General features: G+C 42.1%; 1 protein-coding gene across 3 annotated transcripts in view; it reads right to left on the bottom strand.

The window, feature by feature from the left end:
• The window catches only part of RAI2 (retinoic acid induced 2), a 405,001-nt gene that overhangs the window by 357,199 nt on the left and 26,228 nt on the right, over window positions 1-21,574 (bottom strand). The window contains exon 1 of one of the 3 annotated variants that reach the window (XM_067722189.1): window positions 7,122-7,138. The exons of the other annotated variants lie outside the window; for them this stretch is intronic. The gene's annotated coding sequence lies outside the window, so the exon portion shown is untranslated. Of the gene's footprint in view, window positions 1-7,121; window positions 7,139-21,574 lie in introns of those variants that run through there. 3 annotated transcript variants of the gene reach the window in all.

The raw sequence follows: 21,574 nt of genomic DNA, 5'->3' as shown, positions 1-21,574 counted from the left end.
CACAGAGTCCCAGCCTTAAGGGAGCCCCACTCTTTTCTGAATTTTACCTCCAGGTTTTCACAGTTAAGACTGAAGGGAGAGAGGGGGGACAATGAGGGGAAGGAAGAATACCGATATGAAAAACAGATGCATAGGGCTTCCCTGGTGGCGCAGTGGTTGAGAGTCCGCCTGCTGATGCAGGGGACATGGGTTCGTGCCCCGGTCCGGGAAGATCCCACATGCCGCAGAGCGGCTGGGCCCGTGAGCCATGGCCGCTGAGCCTGCGCGTCCGGAGTCTGTGTCCGCAATGGGAGAGGCCACAACAGTGAGAGGCCCGCGTTCCACAAAAACAAACAAACAAACAAACAAAAAAAACAGATGCATAATTTATGATCCCACAGTCTTGTGCAAGAAGTGGGTTCATTCTCAGTTCTGAGCTTCCTAGCTGTCTACTAATAGTGGGAAACTCAATGAGTTCCATGACTCACTTTGTCTATTGTTAGCTAGTGACATTTCAGAGAAGCTTCTTCATCGGGTACTCATGATGCAGATACTACATAAAATAGTGATAGAGGGAGAAATAACCTTGAACTTAATATATCAAGTTTCTCAATGGCAGTGAGCATTACAACAACTAAACATAAATCAGCCAAAGCACTTCTACTGGGGCCAAAATAACAAGTTAGATAAAGAGCTATCTCAGGGTCAGGCTGATTCCAAGAAAAAAACTAGCATATCTAAAGGAATGAAAAGACTACATGTTTATTCAGGAAATCTCTCATAAAGAACCTTCCCATTAAGTCACTCAAGGGTACCATCTAACCACCTTCCCACTCCCAATGGTCTTGCTGATGATTACTGAGCCACTGGTTGTCCAGTGGCAGTTCTCAAGGTTCTTCAGCCTCAATACATACAAAAACCCAGTTTTCAGAAATACAAGATGCAGCATAAAACCACATTAAATAGGACCAACTGAACGAAAGGAAGTCTAGACTCATGAAAGTTCTAAATATTCAAAAGATATTCCAGTCCTTTAATATAATACAAGCAATTAACTAAAATATTACCATTAGAATTTCTCAAAGACTTGCTTTAGTAAGTTATTTCTAATTAATATACTTTTCTACCACTTTTTTTAATGTATTTTTTAAAATTTAATTTTATTTATTTTTGGCTGCATTGGGTCTTCGTTGCTGTGTGCAGGCTTTCTCTAGTTGCGGCGAGCAGGGGCTACTCTTCGTTGCGGTGCACAGGCTTCTCATTGCAGTGGCTTCTCTTGTTGTGGAGCACAGGCTCTAGGCACACGGGCCTCAGTAGTTGCAGCATAGGGGCTCAGTAGTTGCGGCACTCAGGCCCTAGAGTGTGCAGGCTTCAGTAGTTGCAGCACATGAGCTCAGTAGTTGTGGCTCGCGGGCTCTAGAGCTCAGGCTCAGTAGTTGTGGTGCATGGGCTTAGTTGCTCCACAGCATGTGGGATCTTCCCGGACCAGGGATCAAACCCGTGTCCCCTGCATTGGCAGGCGGATTCCTAACGACTGCGCCAACAGGGAAGTCCCTTTTCTACCACTTAATGCTGCCAAAAGCTTGAAAATGGTTTGTTTCCCAAAGAGTTTAAATAGGTTTTACATGCCTTTCTTGACCCATATAAACTTATGTATAACCTATTAATTTGCTTATTCTTCATCATACTTAAGGCATTAATTCAGAATCAGGTAGTGAGAAATTTACAGAGGTTAAAACATAATGAGTCTTGACCTTTGAATCAGGCATGTGAAGCATATGCTCTTTTGTCTTTGTGTTATTTTTAAAGATTAAAGGGAAATTTCCTCATGTTTCTAGCAGAGGCAGGGGAAACATGGCCTTTTTAAAAAATATTTATTTATTTGGCTGCACTGGATCTTAGTTGTGGCATGTGGGATCTTCATTGCCGCGTGTGGGATCTTCAGTTGAAGCATGTGGGATCTTTTAGTTGTGGCATGCGGGATCTTTTTTTAGTTGCGGCATGTGGGACCTTTTTTAGTTGTGGCATGTGGGATCTTTTAGTTGCAACATGCAAACTCTTAGTTGCAGCATGTGGGATCTAGTTCTCTGACTAGGGATCGAACCCCAGCCCACTGCATTGGGAGCATGGAGTCTTAACCACTGGACCACCAGGGAAGCCCCAACATGGCCATTTTGAAATATGCCTAGATCATTCTCTGCTTCTTAACAAAGCTTATTCTCAAGAAAACTATTTTGCCAGGGCCTTAACAACTGGGGTTTTACTAACTGACCTGGGAGAAGGGAAACACCCAACTCCAGCCACCTCTAGCCTTCCTATCTTACCTAAGGTTGAGGGGGGGATAAAAGGCACTTGTGGGGGGTACAGACTCACTAAAAGACTAAGACCTAATCATAGGATTATAGAATATATCCCACACCTTACCACATCAATATGGGCTCTTGTATAATAATAAAGTAATACAACTGAGAGAATTGCACATCTCAGATCTTATTTAAGAATACTCTAGGGAAACCCAAAGACAACAGGGGATACAAAAATAAGGACATCAGAGGAAATTTTAGCCTTTTATACCTACAGCTACGGCAAACAATAAGCACATCTTAACTCCTAAGCAGTTAAAACATAAAAACCTCACACTAGAGGGATATGTACCTCAGTTCTTTTTATCATTACATCATGTGTGACTTTCTACAACTAATTACCAGGCAGTCCAAAAGGCAAAAAACACACCAAGCATCAGAATCAGACTCAGATATGGCAGAGATTTTGTAATTATTAGACTGAGAATTTAAAGCAACTATGATTAATATACTTAAGTCTCTAATGGAAAAAGTGGATAACATGCAAAAGCAGATGGAAATGTAAACAGAGAGACAGAAATTCTCAGGATCAAAAGGAAATGCTGGAAATCAAAAACACTAACAGAAATGAAGAATGCCTTTGATGGGCTCGGCAACAGATTAGACATGATTGAGGAAGGGATCAGTGATATGTTAATAGAAATTTCTAAAACTGAAATACAAAGAGAAAAAAATTAAAAGATAGAACATAATATCCAAGAACTATGGGACAATTACAAAAGTGTCATATATGCATAATAGAAATACCAGATGGAGTAGAAAGAGAAGAAATATTTGAAGAAATAATAACTGAGAATTTTCCAAAATTAATGACAGACACCAAACCACAGATCCAAGAAGCTCAGAGAACACCCAAAAAGATAAATATTAAAAAATCTATACCTAGGCATATCATATTTAAACTGCAGAAAATCAAAGACATAAAATATTGAAAGAAGACAAAAGAAATAAAACACTTTACCTATAGAGGAGAAAAGTTAAGAATTACATCAGACTTCTCTTCAGAAATCATGCAAGCAAGAAGAGACTGGAGTGAAATATTTAAAGTGTTGAAAGAAAAAACCCACCAACCTACAATTCTCTATCCAGTCAAATTATCCTTCAAAAGTGATGGAGAAATAAAGACTTTTTTAGACAAACAGAAATTGAGGGAATTTATTGCCAGTAGACTTGCCTTGCAAGAAAGGTTTTAAAAAAAAAGTTCTTCTAGAAGAAGAAAAATGATATAGGTCAGGAAGTCAGAACTACATAAAGAAGAGTGCAATAGAAGGAATAAATAAAGGTAAAATAAAATATTTTCTTTTTCTAATTCTTAATTAATCTAACACAAAACAGTTCATAATAATTGTAGCAGCAGTGTATTCAGCGAACGTAACTTATGAATAAGTGAAACGGATGACAGCAGGTTATAAGGGATGGGAGGGAGGAATTGTGAATACTCTGTTATAAGGTATTTGCACTACCTATGAAGTGGTATAGTGTTCTTTGAAAGTCTATTTGGAATCATTGTAAATATATATTGGAAACTCTAGAGCAACCACTAAATAGAAGTTATAAAAAAAAAGAAGTATAATTGATATGCTAAGAGAGGAGAGAAAACAGAATCATATAAAATGCTCAATTAAAACAAGAGAAGACAGAAAAAAGTAGAAGACCAAGCAAACAAACAAAGGACAGAAAACAGTAACGACCAGGGGGATGATACTGGCATCTAATGAGTAGAGACCAGAGATGCTGCTAAACATCTTTAAATGCACAGGATAGGCCCCTGCAACAAGGACTTCTTCAATCCAAAATGTCAATAGTGATGAGGTTGATAAACTCTGTTATACCAATGTCTCATCAACCCCAGGAATTATATATCTGAAAATTTTGTTAGTTACCGAATATGGCAGAGACAGCTAACCATACGATAAAATTCATGTATTTGCTTCCATGGTACAAAATTGTTGCTAAGGAATGGTTTCTCCATCAGGTACTATATTTCTAGCATATGGGTGGAGCCATATGGCTAGTTTTTGACAAAGGAAAGTGAGCACATGTGATGTGTGCCCCTTCTGAGCTCAGGTGATTAGGAAGCAGGTGTGCCTTCTCCATCTTTTCTTTCACTTGGCTGCTAGCTAGATACAAAGGATTAAGCAGTGGAGTCTTATGCCCTATAGGACAGCAGAGACACAAGATGGAAGGAGCCTGGGTTCCTGAATGACTGCATGGAACACTGTCTGCTGACCAGGAACTCCCTGTGGACAGTTATGAAGGCAAGAAATAAATTCTATTCTGCTAAGCCACTAAAATTTGGGGAATACTTTTAACAGCAGCTAGAATCTCCCTAACTAATACAGTGAAGTTTTAAAAGGTGCTTGCTTCCAAAAGAAACCTGACTCACCAACATTAAAAACTTACTATTGAGGTAACACATCTCTTGAACAACTTCTTCGATTGTTCAGGAGACACTGCAGATTCTGTCACAAGGGTTATGTTAGAAGACTCCATTTCTTATGAAGTTTTCAAACAAGACTTTATCTTGAAATAACGACTATTGCATGTGTCATTCTCCCTTATCCTTCTCCCCCTCCCCCGGCTGAGCGAGACATATAGTATCTCTCTCTTGTAACAGCCCCAGTTAAATTTCCCAGTTACCCCAGGTGCTTATGGACCAGCCCAGCTTCCAGCTCCCCTAAAAAAGAGAACTTCAGGTGCCATCTCACTCACTGGTAAACCACCAATTCTGTTTCTGTTGCTGTAGAGAACACAGAGTCCAGTAGAAACTGGTCAGTCCCTATTAATATTTTGAATATTAAAAGAAGGAGACTTTATCTAAATGTACCCTACCTAAAGCTACAGTGAACCATGCTAGACACATATACATAAGAATCTCATATGCAACAAAGGTCATCATACTAATCAGTGGTGAACTAAAGGTTTATTAAATAAACTGTCTCAGGCCAACTAGCTGACTAAATCAGAAAAAAGAACAAATAGCCCCAAAGTTAGATTCTTACTTCACACCATACCAGAAAATAAATTCCTGATGGGTTGAGAATTAAAAGAGAAACACAAATTTAAAAACAAATGCTTAAATCATATTGACATGGTAACAAACTTCCAAAATATAAAAGCAGAGAAAGAAATCAATATGATCATCTATAAACAACATAAGTAAAATTAAAAGGCAAATGAGCCAGCAAGGAAAATATCTGTACTACATTTAATATTATTGACCTAAATACTTTAAAAATCAGTGTCTTTTAAAAGATGAAATCCTAAAAAAAAAGAACATGAAAAAATAAATAAAAGATGAAATCCTAATGGAAAAAATAGGTGAAGGCTGTGATAGACACTTCACAAAAGAAGAAATTTAAATGGCTAATAATGTGCGAGAGAATGTTCAATTTCCAACTAATAAATGAATGCAAATTAAAACATACTACTTTTACCTTTCAAACTGATAATAATTTAGAAATGATAATTTAGAAACTGTCCTACTCTGTTTTGATAAATGTGCAATGACATGAACAGTCTCATTACCTTCTTAGAATGCTATAAATTGCTAAGACTTCCTGAAAGGCAATTTGGCAATATAGATCAATGGCTTTAGAAAATACCACAAACTTGACCCAATAATTCTACTTCTAGGAATTATAGCTACTAAAGAGGTAATCAGAAAAGTGGGCGATGATGGATGTACAAGGATTGTCCCCCCCAGCTTTGTCTATAATAGAAAAAATTGGGAATCACCTAGAAGAATGGCTAAATAAGTGATGGCACACTTATTTAATAAAACCTTAAGCATCCAGTAAAGAACACATTGTTGAGGAATATATAACGACATGAGAAAATGCTCAGAACATAACGTAAAAAGCAGGATATAAAACTACATTTCATGTCACAATTTCATAGTGAAATGCAATGAAGAAATGTTAGTAGTAGTCTCTGTAGTGAGATTATGGGCGGTTTCTAGTTTCTTCTTTATTCTTTTCAGTGTTTATCCTCCACATTTTCTAATTTTAAAAGTTTTTACCTTTATAATCAGGAAAAAAGCAAATGAAATGTTATAATCCTTTTTAGCTTTCCATATTTCCAGGGGGAAATTGTCTTGATTATTCGTAAAGCTGAATGTTCTGTTTCCAACTTGGTAGAGCCTGTATACGCTAAGAACTGACTCTAAGTCAGCTATCCGGGTGGGCCTGGTAAACTTCTCACTTTGTTACTCAGGCAACTTCCCAGTTCAATGTTTTCCATGCCAGCCTTGTCTGTGGCACAACTTAGAAGTTCTGAATTTTTTAAGAACTCAAGCGAAATTCCTCAGAAAACATATCTGGTTAGTAGCTGCCTATTCAATGAAGCAGTGAAAGTAATGGGGAGCAAAGACAAGGAATTCTTTAAAAAGCACTCATTTTAGGGCCTCCCTGGTGGCGCAGTGGTTGAGAGTCTGCCTGCCGATGCAGGGGACGCGGGTTCGTGCCCCGGTCCGGGAAGATCCCACATGGCGCGGAGCGGCTGGGCCCGTGAGCCATGGCCGCTGAGCCTGCGCGTCCGCAGCCTGTGCTCCGCAATGGGTGAGGCCACAACAGTGAGAGGCTCGCGTACCACAAAAAAAAAAAAAAGCACTCATTTTACTTGAATTATCTAGAAAGAAAAGAAAAGGGAGGAGGGAAACCTCGTGGATCTAAAAAAAAATCGCTGCAGTGTCCATTGAAGGTCACCATTCCGGTTGCAGAATGCTGTGTAACAAATCACTTCAAAGCTTAGTGACTTAATACAAGAATCATTTATTACCTCTCATGGTTTTCTGAAGTTCAGGAATCTGGGAACAGCTTAACTGGTGAGTCTGGCTCAGAGCCTCTCATGAGATTGCATTAAGATGTCAGCTTGTCTGGGGCTGGATCAGGACCCACTTCCCACATGGCTCACACTCATGGCTGGCAAATTGGTGCAGACTGTTGTCTGCAGGCCTCAGTTCCTCTCTCTGTGGGCCCCTGCACAGAGCTACAGACGTGTCCTCGTGGCATGGTGCTGGCTTCTCCTAGAGGGAGGGATCCAAGACAGAGGCCCCAATGCTTCTTAGGACCCAGCCTCAGCAGTCACACCGTCACTTCTGCAATATCCTATTGGTGACATAGGTCAGCCCTATTCAGTGGGGGAGAGAAGGAGAGGGGAGGGGTGGGCTGTGACTACCAGGAGGCAAGAATCGTGGAGGCCATTATACAGGCTGACTGTCTGGTTACCTATCCAGCATCTTGACAATGACCACTTCCTGACAAATCCACAGACTTCTGTTTGGGTGTCTTTCTTTTCCCGATACCATTGGTGAGACTAATTGAGCTAAATGTAATTATAGCCCTTGTGACAGTGATTGGCTCAAAATTCCACACCTAAGCCAGTTAGCACATGGCATTCTCCCAGCCTCCATGATTATTCAGGGGTTGGCGGATGACCAGATTCAGGCCAATGAGGCACAAGAGGACACTTTCGGGGTGCTTCTTAAAGAGAACCACCAGAAAAGATGGTTCCTGTCTTCCTCGGGCTATTGCGGTATGGATCTGAGCCCCAGGGGTGCTGCAGCACCTTCTACCAGCCTGAGAATCAAGCCACCCTGTGGAGGAGGAGAGCTGAAAGATTCTCAAGAGAAGATGGTCTTCATAGGACCAAAGCTGATCACTGCCCGGCCAAAGGGCTCGTCATTTATTTGGAGCAATTAATTTCCCATATTTTTGAAGACACTTTGAAGATAGGGCTCCTAGCATATACAACCAAACCTGATTTTTCTCACCTGCAAAATGGAGACAGCATGAGGCTAAAAGAAATGAAGACAAATGTTTTGACTACAAGAAATCTTGCTCTTTAACATTAGGGGTAATTATATCTACTTGAACCAAACCAAAATTTGGGACAGCTACCCTGACATGTGGATAAGAGTATTACCAAGCAGCTTTGATCCAACACGTCCAGAACCAACAATGGCTACACCCATAGGCCAAAGAGATGACTGCTTTGGGGGTGCAATGTCAGGACCGCCTGAACAGGATGTGCTGGGATCTGGGGTCCCAGCTGGGGGAACAGTAAGCTCGAGATTTCTGAGCTGTGGCGAGGGACACCAGGAGGGGTCACACAAAACTGATCTTCAAAATGAGCCCCAAGTGGCCCTGAGACGTCCACCACTTCTGGCCAGTGCCTGAAATGCCACATGAGCCCCTGATCTAAGGCTGAGAGGAGGAATATGATGAAGCTTAACAGTCACTAGCATCTCACCATAAATCGAGGTCTTAGCCCCGCCTGAGATTTGTGTGCAATATTTGTACAGAATAAAGGAACATGCCATGGAAGTGAAGGGACAGAGAAAGAGGTCCAAGAATCTGGAGGGCACTGAAGACTAACTTGGCTGCATCGTACTTTTGCAGATAGCATAAAAACTTGGCTGATTCATAGTTTTGCCAATGGCAGGTCATTTACGATATTTAAGAAGCATGTAAATAGACTTGCTATAATGTCAGGCACTGCACTGAGTGCTTTACATTTACTTATTTAATCCCGTCAACAATCTCATGAAATAGGTATTCTTATCATCCTTATTTTACAGATTACGAAACTGTAAAATAAGGCACAGAGATGTTAAGAAACTGTCCCAAGGTCACACAGCTAGAAACCAAGGCACAGAGAGGTTAAGTGACTTGCCCATTATCACACAACTGGTAAGTGGTAGAGTGAGGATTTGAATACAGTCTTTGCTGCCAGGGCCCATGCTCCTAACCACCATGCCTGCTGCCTATGCTATCACATTTCAGTTTCTTTGCAGGCTTGCTGTTAAATGTCCCCTGGTGGGGATGTTCCTCTCTGCATGACTGTTTACCCTAGGGTCTTAGTGAAGCTGAAGCAGATTTAAGTACATGTGGTAGCTGTGGGTGGTTTTTTTCTATCAGGTCTGGCCCTCAGTCCTGGGACACTGGGTTGCCACAAACTCTAGTTATGCTGTCTTCAACCAGCCTGATGAATAGCCATAACTTAATGCAGCCAATCACGAGGGACTCAGGCCAACCATTTACTTCTTTGCCCAAGCTTCCTGATTATTCCAGGCCTCTGCCCATCACACACCCTCCTTCTTAAATACTATCATCAGTGCTGGGGTCATTAGGGAGAAAACCAATGAAGAGGAAATGATTATAGAAGTTACATCTGCTGTTCAGGCAGCTGTTCTCTTTCCTCATTAGGACAATCAATCATTTTTCAACCTCATTTTTGTAACTAGGAAAAGGCTTCATTTATTCTAAGACTAAGGAGTAGGAATGAGGGAATTAAATCCCACAGGTCTTTAGCTGACGGGATTTTTTTTTGTTAATATTCTGTCCCCGCCAATGACCTAATTAAGCTTTCAGAGAATGATAAACTCTCAGCTCCTCTGTCTCGTTTCCATCGTGCTTTTGCAGAAGAGGAGCTCCACACCCCCAGTAGTCCATGCCTTTTCTTCCGGCTTTCTTTTCAGTCTCATCTTTGTAGATTAAGCTCAGCTTTCTCTGACTTCCTGCAAGGGCTTCTTGGAAATGTGTCATCATCACTAAAACCTCACAGCCAAGCTGCAGTGTCATAGAGGCACTAAGTCATATATCCGTGGAGTCAGAACTATAGGGGAGGAAATTCACCCCTTGTAATGATGATGAGCCCCAAATATGGAGGCAGACTGCCCAGTTCAAATATGAACTTTGCCCCTTACTAGCTATTTGGCCTTGGGCACGTTACTGAGCCTCCGGGTGCCTTGGTGTCCTCATCTGCAAAATGGAGAATAAAAGTATATACAGATCTCCTGGGGTTGTCGTGGGGATAAGTTAAATAATAGTATACATAAGGCACTTAAAACAGTGTCTGGCACACAGTAAACAAAATTTTATGTATATCTATTATTATTGTTGCCGCTGATGCTGTTGTTGTTATTATCTAGTTCACCTGCCTGTGATGCTTATATGTCCTCTTGAACATCTTCCTCTTCAAACCCCCAAAGTCTGATCAGTCCAACCATCTGACTTCTCCATGCCTGTGTCCTGGCTGTTGAGAGTTTTGGGGAAAATCAAACAAGTGTGTGAACTTCAAACTCATGTTCTCCAAGCTAGGCCCACTCCCCACGTACTCCACCGGTATGCCATCGGTGTACTCCACCAACCAGGATCCAGGCAGAAAGACAAAGCACCAGTTATTTCAGCAGAGGTAAACCAAGGATGGCAGATGAAATTGCTGAAAAAGACACTGAAGAACTCAAGAGGTAGACAGGGGATGCTGAGATAACACAGGAATCGGTGGCCTCCCCGGGATGTGGAGGAACAAAGGGAAGAGGTTGAGGTTATCAGAACCTAGAAGCCTGGAGAAGGGACTCCATGGGGTTGTGACCCACAGCCCCAGAGAGGAGACAACATCCATCTATGAAGGGACGTAATGAGGCTGATTATGAGAGTGTTGGGGAAAATGCAAACTGATTGGGAATCAATTAGTGCCAGGGTGATGCTCACAGCAACAGGAAATAGACATTAAACTCACAGGAAGCAAACAGGAAAGGGCAGCCGCCTGTCCTGCCGCACTGATCTTTCTAAAAAGCAAATGTGGCCAGGTCACAAGCCTTCTTAAATCTGTGGCTTTCTCCGCATCTCCAGCAGAGTGTGGAGTGTAGCTTGTTGTATGGGCCTCCTAGAGCTGGTCCTGGCTTGCTCACAAGCACTGTCTTTTCCCGCACTCCAAGCTCTCTCCCTGACAGCATCCACGCCAACCATGTTGAACTCACTGCATTCTCCCAAACACTCCGTGCCTTTGTTCTGGCCTGGAAAGCTCTTCTCTATGAAGTCTTTGTTGATCACCCAAACTAGAAATGGCTAATCCTTTCTGTGTGCCCTCCCTACAAACCCAACATACTTCATTTAGCAGATGCTGCTGGGGCCCTGCCTACATCTCCTTGGAAGAGATGCTTACTATGACGAGGAAGACACAGAAGGATGCTTGCTATGAACACCTGTCGCTCCACCTGGGGCTCTATATTGGCCCACCAGCGCACATTTGGCCAGGTGCTCAGGAGTAGTGCTAGGGAGTTAATGCCACTCCAGACAGCCTTCAAACACTGATGAAGAGGGATCTGATGGCTAACTGCCCCAGCTGTGTGGCCCCTTGATTGGGAGAATGAGACACATTTACACCGGCTGCTAGAGTTCCCCAGGGAGACTGAACCCTGGTTGCCTATGGTAGTAACTAGCTTAAAAATGCACCCTTCATCAGCTTTCTTCTGTTCCCTGCCTTAATTCCCTGATCTTTCTTACCAGTATTTCCTGGCATCACTTCCCAAATAACTTGCATTCAAATCCTTGTTGCACAGGCCTGCTTTGAGAGAAACCCAAATTACGACACTTCTCTTGCAGCCTATTACATAGTGTTGTACTCCTGTTTAAACATCCCTATCACCCTAAGCACTCTCAACTCTATCATTCTTCTTGTATCCTCAGGTCGTAACACAGTTCCAGTCACCTAATATGCCTTCCATCCATGCTTACTGACTAAGGGGAGAGATCTGAAAACCAAAACTGTGGCAGTGTAAAATGTGATGTGTGATGAGCAGGGATTATTGAAGAAGGCTAGCAAGGGGCTCTGAGATTATAATTCACATTTTTGGAGGTGGGGCTACTTGGGCAGCCGAAGAAAGGGAGTAGAATTGCTACTTCGGAGGAGATGGAAATAGGAGTAATAGAATCATTCACACACACACACACACACACACACACACACACACACACACACATAAACACACAGAGAAATGTGAAAGACAGGAATTTTGTCCCTTTCACCCATAGGTCTGGCTCCCACAGCAGCTGTCACCTCTAATTCTAACAATCATATATCCCTTTACGCTACTCTAAGAAATGCCAAGCCCGAGTCACATCACTGTGGCAGCCCTTTCACTCTGAGAAGCTCAGAAGGCAGGCAGTCCTAACATTGTCTGGCATGGCTGATGTCCAGCTTAAAGGCCATCTGGTCCCTCTCTAATCAGGACCAGCCATGTTGGGAATACTCCCTCCAAATTAATCCTTCCTGCGAATGAGACTGATCATAAATAAGAGCCTTTCCATAATGCCCAAGAGTGTCCCAATTCTCTTATGACTGCCAGCATTAGAAATAAAATCTCCACATACTAGAGTCATTTCACCTTCTTCTGCAGGAGGGCTTCTGTGCAACCCAAGCACTGCGTTCTATTATGCAAGTTATTCTGACCTCTTCTAGCCAAGCTCCATACCAACAGTTTTTTTACCATATGCCCTCCTGCCTGGACAACCTGGGGGCCTCTAAATCCACGCATTTCATGATTCTTTCCAATAATGTAACTACTAGAGAAGATTTTTAAATTATAATTATTTTCTTATCTAACTTTTTTGAGCACCTACAGTGTGCCAGTACCACTCACAAAGCACTGCGCAAAAATGGTTCACATACAGCAGCTCTTTAAATCCTCAAAACAACTCAAGAAGAAAGGTAGGTGGATTAGCTTCATGTCACAGTAGGGAAAGCAGAGAGTATGTCTGACTGGCTTAAACACAGGCTTTCCAGCTCCCAAGCCTGTGCACTTTACCACAGTATTATTCTGGCATTATTTCAAACGTCATACAATAGAATTTTATTACTGAAAGGGATCATAGAGATTAACTAGAATCCAACCCCCTTCTGAGATGCTACTCCTTGATAATTTAACACATGGTCTTGGCAATCAGACAGACCTGAGTTGGAGTTGCAGACCTGTCACTTAACTAGCTGTGTGATCATAGACAAGACCTTTACTCTCTTGGGCTTCCTTGGTGGCACAGTGGTTAAGAATCCGCCTGCCGATGCAGGGGACACAGGTTCAAGCCCTGGTCCGGGAAGATCCCACATGCCGCGGAGCAACCAAGCCCATGCGCCACAACTACTGAGCCTGTGCTCTAGAGCCCATGAGGCACAACTACTGAAGCCTGTGCGCCTAGAGCCCGTAATCTGCAACAAGAGAAGCCACCGCAATGAGAAACCCGTGCACCGCAACAAAGAGTAGCCCCTGCTCCCCACAACTAGAGAAAGCCTGAGCACAGCCATGAAGACCCAACGCAGCCAAAACTTAATTAATTAATTTTTAAAAAATAAAAAGAGGGCTTCCCTGGTGGTGCAGTGGTTGAGAGCCCGCCTGCTGATGCAGGGGACACGGGTTCGTGCCCCGGTCTGGGAAGATCCCACATGCCGTGGAGCGGCTGGGCCCGTGAGCCATGGCCGCTGAGCCTGCGCGTCCGGAGCCTGTGCTCCGCAACGGGAGAGGCCACGGCAGTGAGAGGCCTGCGTACTGAAAAAAAAAAAAAAGAAAAAGAAAACAAGACCTTTACTTTCTTTAAGCTTTTAGTCTCCCCATCTGTAAAATGCAGCTAATAGGTACCTCCTGAGGATAGGATTGTTGTGAGGAAGAAACGAGATGCTGTATGAAAAGGACTTAGCTTGCTGCTTAGCAAGTGTCTATTAAATATTAGCTAACACTTATGTAGCACTAACTACATTCCAAGTACTCTTCTAAGTGCTTGCCACACATTGAATTCATCCTAATTCCCAAAATTACCTCAGGAAGTAGCTGCTATTATAATCCACACTTTACATATGGATTAACTGAGGCATGTGTCAGACACCAAACCACAGATCCAGGAAGCTCAAGAGAACACCAAGCAGGATAAATGCCCAAAAAACTACACCTAGGTCTATCATATTCAAACTGCAGAAAGTCAAAGATAAAGAAAAAATTCTTGAAAGAAGACAGAGGGCAAAAATATCTTACCAATACAGATGCAAGGATAAGAATTACATCTGATTTCTCATAAACCATGCAAGCAAGAAGAGAGTGGAGCGAAATATTTAAAGTGTTAAGAGAAAAAACCCACCAACCTAGAACTCTGTAACCTTTGAAATTATCCTTCAAAAATGAGGAGAAATAAAGATTTTCTAGGACAAAAATTGAGGGAATTTGTTGCCAGAAGATCTCCCTTGCAAGAAATGATACAAGAAGTTCTTCAGAGAGAAATGAAAATGATATAGGTCAGAAACCTGGATCTACATAAAGACAGGCAGAATATCAGAGGATGAATTAAAAGAGGCAAAATAAAAACTCTTATTTTTCTTATGCTTAACTGCTCTACAGGTAACAGTTCATTCAAAATAATAATAGCAACAATGTATTCAACTATGTGTTCTTACCTGTATATATATATATATATATATATATATATATATACACACATATGTTTATGTATAAATGAAATGAATAACAGTAATGATACAAGGCATGGGAGGAAGGAATTAGGACTATTTTGTTGTTATAAGGTACCTGTACTACCCATGAAATGGTATAGTGTTACTTGAAAGTGGACTCATATCTGCTGTAAACATATACAGCAAACTCTAGAGGAATCACTAAAAAAGTAAATAGGAAGTATAACTGATATGCTAAAAATGAGAGAAAATGGAATCATACAAAGTGCTCAGTTAAAACCGCAAAAGGCAGAAAAAGTGTGAAAGACAAAAATAGGAAAAAAAGAATAAGGGCAACAAATAGAAAACAGTAACAAATATGGTAGATAGTCATTCAACTATATCAATAATCACTTTTAAACATCAATGGTCTAAATACACCAATTAAAAGACAAATTGTCACCACAGAAATACAAAGCATCCTAAGAGACTACTACAAGCAACTCTATGCCAATAACATGGACAACCTGGAAGAAATGGACAAAATCTTAAAAAGGTATAACCTTCTAAGATGGAACCAGGAAAAAATAGAAAATATGAACAGCATTTTTAATGTGTTGCTTTATTAATTTTTGAAAGGTAATGGTCCCCGCTCCTCAATTTCACCAACCAAAGAGGACGATCCACATTCCTCTCCTACTGCCTTCGGTGATACCACATCTGAGATTCAGCCCCAATTTTCTTTCACCTTTTCAGGATTAATTAGAAAAACGTGCCCCCCAGTAGGAAATTAGTATTTGAATTTGTGAGGTTATACAATCATTTTAGAGATTCAAAAAAATAAAAGAAAAAAGAAAGAAAAAAAAGACAAATTGTCAGAGTGGGTCAAAGAAACAAGACGACTACATGTCTACAAGTAACTCACTTTAAATATAACGACACATATAGAAAAGTAAATGAATGGAGAAAGACATACCACGCTAACACTAATAATCAAAAGGAAGCTGGAGTGGCTGTATTAATTTCAGAGAGAACAGACTTGAGAGCAAGAAAAATCACCAGGGGTAAAGAGGGGCATTACATAATAATAAAGGAGTCAATTCTCCAGGGCGTAACATGTATGCACCTAACAACAGAGTATCAACATATGTGAGGCAAAAACAGAACTGAAAGGAGAGACAGACAAATCCACTATTACAGGTGGAAACTTCAACACCCCTGTATCAGAAACAGATCCAGCAGGCAGCAAATCAGTAAGGACATAGGTGAACTCAAGAGCACCACCAGTCAACTGGATTTAATTGACATCTATAGACAACTTCGTCCAAAAATAGCAGAATAGAGGGGGAGTCAAAATGGTGGAGGAGTAGGAGGATGTGGAGTTCACTTCTCCCCACAAATGCAGCAAGAACACATCTACAGATGGAAGAATTCTCACAGGGCATGTGCTGAACACTAGCAGAGGACCTCGGATACCTAAAAGGACAGGAAAGATCCCTATATAACCAGATACGATGAAGGAAAGAAGAAGGGAAAAGGAAGAGGACAGCAAGTGGGACGGGACCTGCGCCCCTGCGAGGAGAAGCTGAAGAAGAGGAGAGGTTCCTGCACCGGGCAAGCCCCCTCACTGGTGGGGAGATCAGCTGGGACAGAAGTGGAGCTTCGGAGGCCAGGAGGAGAGTGGAGCAATCGGTCTGTGGCAGGAAGGACAGAGTGAGACCTACACGAGCAGTGCATGCCACAGCCCTGCACATCCCAGCCTGAGACATGTGTCCGCCGGTATGCACAGGGACTGGGTGCTGGAACTTGGGGGTTTGGAGAGCAGACCCAGGGAGAGGACTGCTGCCAGCTGTGAGGAGACGGCCTGAGGGGATGAGAGCAAGGAGCCGTGCAACTGGAAATGCTTGTGGAGGAAGCCTTGACAGCCACAGAAGCTAAGTGCCATTGTTGAGTGATGTGCAAAGGGCGGGGCCCGCCATTGCAGCCTCTCTCTCCATGTGCAGGCCCCTGCCTCCACAGGCACTAGGAAGGGCTCCTGCTGGAGTGGGCTTGCACACCCCTAGCTGCCGCCGCCTCCTCTGCCACCTCCCACCCAGGCGGGCTCACGTGCTCTGGGGCAGTCTCGGGAGCAGACGCCTGTCGGTGGCCCACAAGCAGAGGCAGGGTTGACACCACAGCTGAGCCCCAGGGGTTGTATGACTAAGGAAGAAGAGCTGAAATCTCCCCTCGCAGCTGTGCGAACCATGGATTTATACCCCCGTAACTAGCTTTGTAAACTCAGCACCTACAGAACGTCTGAATGGACAATGAATGCTCCCGCAGCTGAGATGGGTCTAGCTTTAGCAACTGTGGACTTTGTGGGCAGGTACATGCGGCGGTTGGGCCAGGCCAGAGTCTGAGCTGCCTCCATAGTGCCCACAGCGGGTCCAGATCCATGATTACTGCAAGTATATCTACACTGGTGGCCTGGTGAAAACAATGCCTCAGAGACACCTGGACCAATTGCCAACATACCCACAGTTAAAGTGAGGCCAAAAGCAGTGTCAACAAGAGTGTAACAGTGTGAAAGGGGACACAACAGAGCACACCCACAGGTGAACGCCTCCAGAGGAGGAATACTCAGGGCCTTCTCTCCCAGTGGGAGTGCTCCAATCCCACCTAACATGCAACACAGATCAGAAACAAAGCTAGGGAACAGATCGGGGGGCCTCTACTCCAAAACTAGGGAGGAGAACCTGCTCCTGACAGGGCAGTGACAACCAAAGAGCAAAGGGGAGGCCCCACTCAATATCCAGTGCAGGCTCTGATCACCACAACGTCAGTCACACCTCCAATGAAGGGGATAAAGACCAGGCTACACTGAGGAAAGAGGTGGCAGACATCCATTCTAAAAACAGCCCTTGGACCAAAAAATAGTAAACACATGCAGGCTACACAGGGACATTCCCACATAAAAATAGCTCTCCAAGACAGTCTGAGGGTCTGGCATCGGGAGGAAGAACCCTCAAAACATTTAGCCTTGAAGCCCAGCAGAGCTTGAGTGCAGGAGCTCCACAAGGTTGGGGGAAACAGAGACTCCACTCTTGGAGGGTGCACACAAGATCTCACATGCACGAGGACGCAGCAGAAAGCAGTACCTCCACAGGAACCAAGGCTAGAGCTACCTAGGGGTCTTGGAGGGTCTCCTGGCGAGGTGAGGGTCGGCTGTAGCCCACTGTGGGGACAAAGACACTGGTAGTGGAGGCCCCAGGGAATACTGATCAGCATGAGCTCTCCCAGAGGTACCCACTTTGGCACCTAGAGGTAACCCCATCCAGCAGCCTGCAGGCTCCAGTGCTGGAAAGCCTCAGGCCAAACAACGAACAAGAAAGGAACACAGCCCCACCCATCAGCAGACAGGCTGCATAAAGTCGTACTGAGTTCTCAGCCAGCTCAAAACACACCCCTTGACACGGCCCTGCCCACCAGAGGGACAAAACCCAGCTCCACCCACCAGAGGGCAGGTACCAGTCCCTCCCACCAAGAAGCCTGCACAAGACCCTTGACCAACCTCACCCACCAGGGGGCAGACACCAGAAGCAAGAGGAACTACAATCCTGCAGCCTGCAGAAAGGAGACCACAAACACAGAAAGTTAGAAAAAAGGAGATGACAGAGAAATATGTTGCAGACAAAGGAACAAGATAAAAGCCCACAAGAACAACTAAATGAAGAGGAGATAGGCAATCTACCAGAAAAAGAATAAATAAGGAAACACAAGCTTTAAATGATACATTAAACAAGATGGACTTAATTGATATTTATAGGACATTCCATCCAAAAACAACAGAATACACATTTTTCTCAAGTGCTCATGGAACATTCTCCAGGAGAGATCATATCTTGAGTCACAAATCAAGCCTTGGTAAATTTAAGAAAATTGAAATCGTATCAAGTGTCTTTTCTGACCACAACGCTATGAGACCAGATATCAATTACAGGAAAAAATCTCTAATAAATACAAACACACGGAGGCTAAACAATACACTACTTAATAACCAAGTGATCACTGAAGAAATCAAAGAGGAAATCAAAAAATACGTAGAAACAAATGACAATGAAAACATGACGACCCAAAACCTATGGGATGCAGCAAAAGCAGTTCTAAGAGGGAAGTTTATAGCAATACAATCCTACCTTAAGAAACAGGAAACATCTCAAATAAACAACCTAACCTTGCACCTAAAGCAATTAGAGAAGGAAGAACAAAAAAACCCCAAAGTTAGCAGAAGGAAAGAAATTATAAAGATCAGATCAGAAATAAATGAAAAAGAAATGAAGGAAATGATAGCAAATATCAATAAAACTAAAAGCTGGTTCTTTGAGAAGATAAACAAAATTGATAAACCATTAGCCAGACGCATCAAGAAAAAAAGGGAGAAGACTCAAATCAACAGAATTAGAAATGAAAAAGGAGAAGTAACAAATGACACTGCAGAGATACAAAGGATCATGAGAGATTACTACAAGCAACTCTATGCCAATAAAATGGACAACCTGGAAGAAATGGACAAATTCTTAGAAATGCACAACCTGCCAAGACTGAATCAGGAAGAAATAGAAAATATGAACAGACCAATCACAAGCACTGAAATTGAAACTGTGATTAAAAATCTTCCAACAAACAAAGACCCAGGACCAGATGGCTTCACAGGCGAATTCTATCAAACATTTAGAGAAGAGCTAACACCTATCCTTCTCAAACTCTTCCAATATATAGCAGAGGTAGGAACACTCCCAAACTCAATCTATGAGGCCACCATCACCCTGATACCAAAACCAGACAAAGATGTCACAAAAAAAATTACAGACCAATATCACTGATGAACATAGATGCAAAAATCCTCAACAAAATACTACCAAACAGAATCCAACAGCACATTAAAAGGATCATACACCATGATCAAGTGGGGTTTATCCTAGGAATGCAAGGATCCTTCAATATACGCAAATCAATCAATGTGATACACCATATTAACAAATTGAAGGAGAAAAACCATATGATCATCTCAATATATGCAGTGAAAGCTTTTGACATAATTCAACACGGATTTATGATAAAAACTCTGCAGAAAGTAGGCACAGAGGGAACTTTCCTCAACATAATAAAGGCCATATATGACAAACCCACAGCAGACATCGTCCTCAATGGTGAAAAACTGAAACCATTTACACTAAGATCAGGAACAAGACAAGGTTGCCCACTCTCACCACTCTTATTCAACATAGTTTTGGAAGTTTTAGCCACAGCAATCAGAGAAGAAAAGGAAATAAAAGGAATCCAAATCAGAGAAGACGAATTAAAGCTGTCACTGTTTGCAGATGACATGATACTATACATAGAGAATCCTAAAGATGCTACCAGAAAACTACTAGAGTTAATCAATGAATTTGGTAAAGTAGCAGGATACAAAATTAATGCACAGAAATCTCTGGCATTCTTATACACTGATGATGAAAAATCTGAAAGTGCAATTAAGAAAACACTCCCATTTACCACTGCAACAAAAATAATAAAATATCTAGGAATAAACCTACCTAAGGAGACAAAAGATCTGTATGCAGAAAATTATAAGACACTGATGAAAGAAATTAAAGATGATACAAATAGATGGAGAGATATACCAGGTTCTTGGATTGGAAGAATCAACATTGTGAAAATAACTCTACTACCCAAAGCAATCTACAGATTTAATGCAATCCCTATCAAACTACCACTGGCATTTTTCAAAGAACTAGAACAAAAAATTTCTCAATTTGTATGGAAACACAAAATACCCCGAATAGCCAAAGCAATCTTGAGAATGAAAAATGGAGCTGCAGGAATCAGGCTCCCTGACTTCAGACTATACTACAAAGCTACAGTAATCAAGACAAGGTGGTACTGGCACAAAAACAGAAATATAGATCAATGGAACAGGATAGAAAGGCCAGAGATAAACCCACGCACATATGGTCACTTATCTTTGATAAAGGAGGCAAGAATATACAGTGGAGAAAAGACAGCCTCTTCAATAAGTGGTGCTGGGAAAACTGGACAGGTACATGTAGAAGCATGAAATTAGAACACTCCCTAACACCATCCACGAAAATAAACTCAAAATGGATTAAAGACCTAAATGTAAGGCCAGGCACTATCAAACTCTTAGAGGAAAACATAGGCAGAACACTCTATGACATAAATCACAGCAAGATCCTTTTTGACCCACCTCCAAGAGAAATGCAAATAAAAACAAAAATAAACAAATGGGACCTAATGAAACTTAAAAGCTTTTGCACAGCAAAGGAAACCATAAATGAGATGAAAAGACAACCCTCAGAATGGGAGAATATATTTGCAAATGAAGCAACTGACAAAGAGTTAATCTCCAAAATTTAGTAGCAGCTCATGCAGCTCAATATCAAAAAACCAAGCAACCCAATCCAAAAATGGGCAGAAGACCTAAATAGACATTTCTCCAAAGAAGATATACAGACTGCCAACAAACACTTGAAAGAATGCTCAACATCACTAATCATTAGAGAAATGCAAATCAAAACTAAAATGAGATATCATCTCACACCGGTCAGAATGGCCATCATCAAAAAATCTAGAAACAGTAAATGCTGGAGAGGGTGAGGAGAAAAGGGAACCCTCTTGCACTGTTGGTGGGAATGTAAATTGATACAGCCACTATGGAGAACAGTATGGAGGTTCCTTAAAAAACTAAAAATAGTACTACCATATGACCCAGCAATCCCACTACTGGGCATATACCCTGAGAAAACCATAATTCAAAAAAAGTCATGTACCAAAATATTCATTGCAGCTCTATTACAATAGCCAGGACATGGAAGCAACCTAAGTGTCCATCAACAGATGAATGGATAAAGAAGATGTGGCACATATATACAATGGAATATTACTCAGCCATAAAAAGAAACGAAATTGAGTTATTTGTAGTGAGGTGGATGGACCTAGAGTCTGTCATACAGAAT

The sequence above is a fragment of the Pseudorca crassidens genome, chromosome X, assembly GCF_039906515.1.
Source record: "Pseudorca crassidens isolate mPseCra1 chromosome X, mPseCra1.hap1, whole genome shotgun sequence".
NCBI lineage: Eukaryota > Metazoa > Chordata > Mammalia > Artiodactyla > Delphinidae > Pseudorca > Pseudorca crassidens.
The sequence above is the reverse complement of the archived record's forward strand: the minus strand, read 5'-3'. Positions and strand labels throughout refer to the sequence as shown.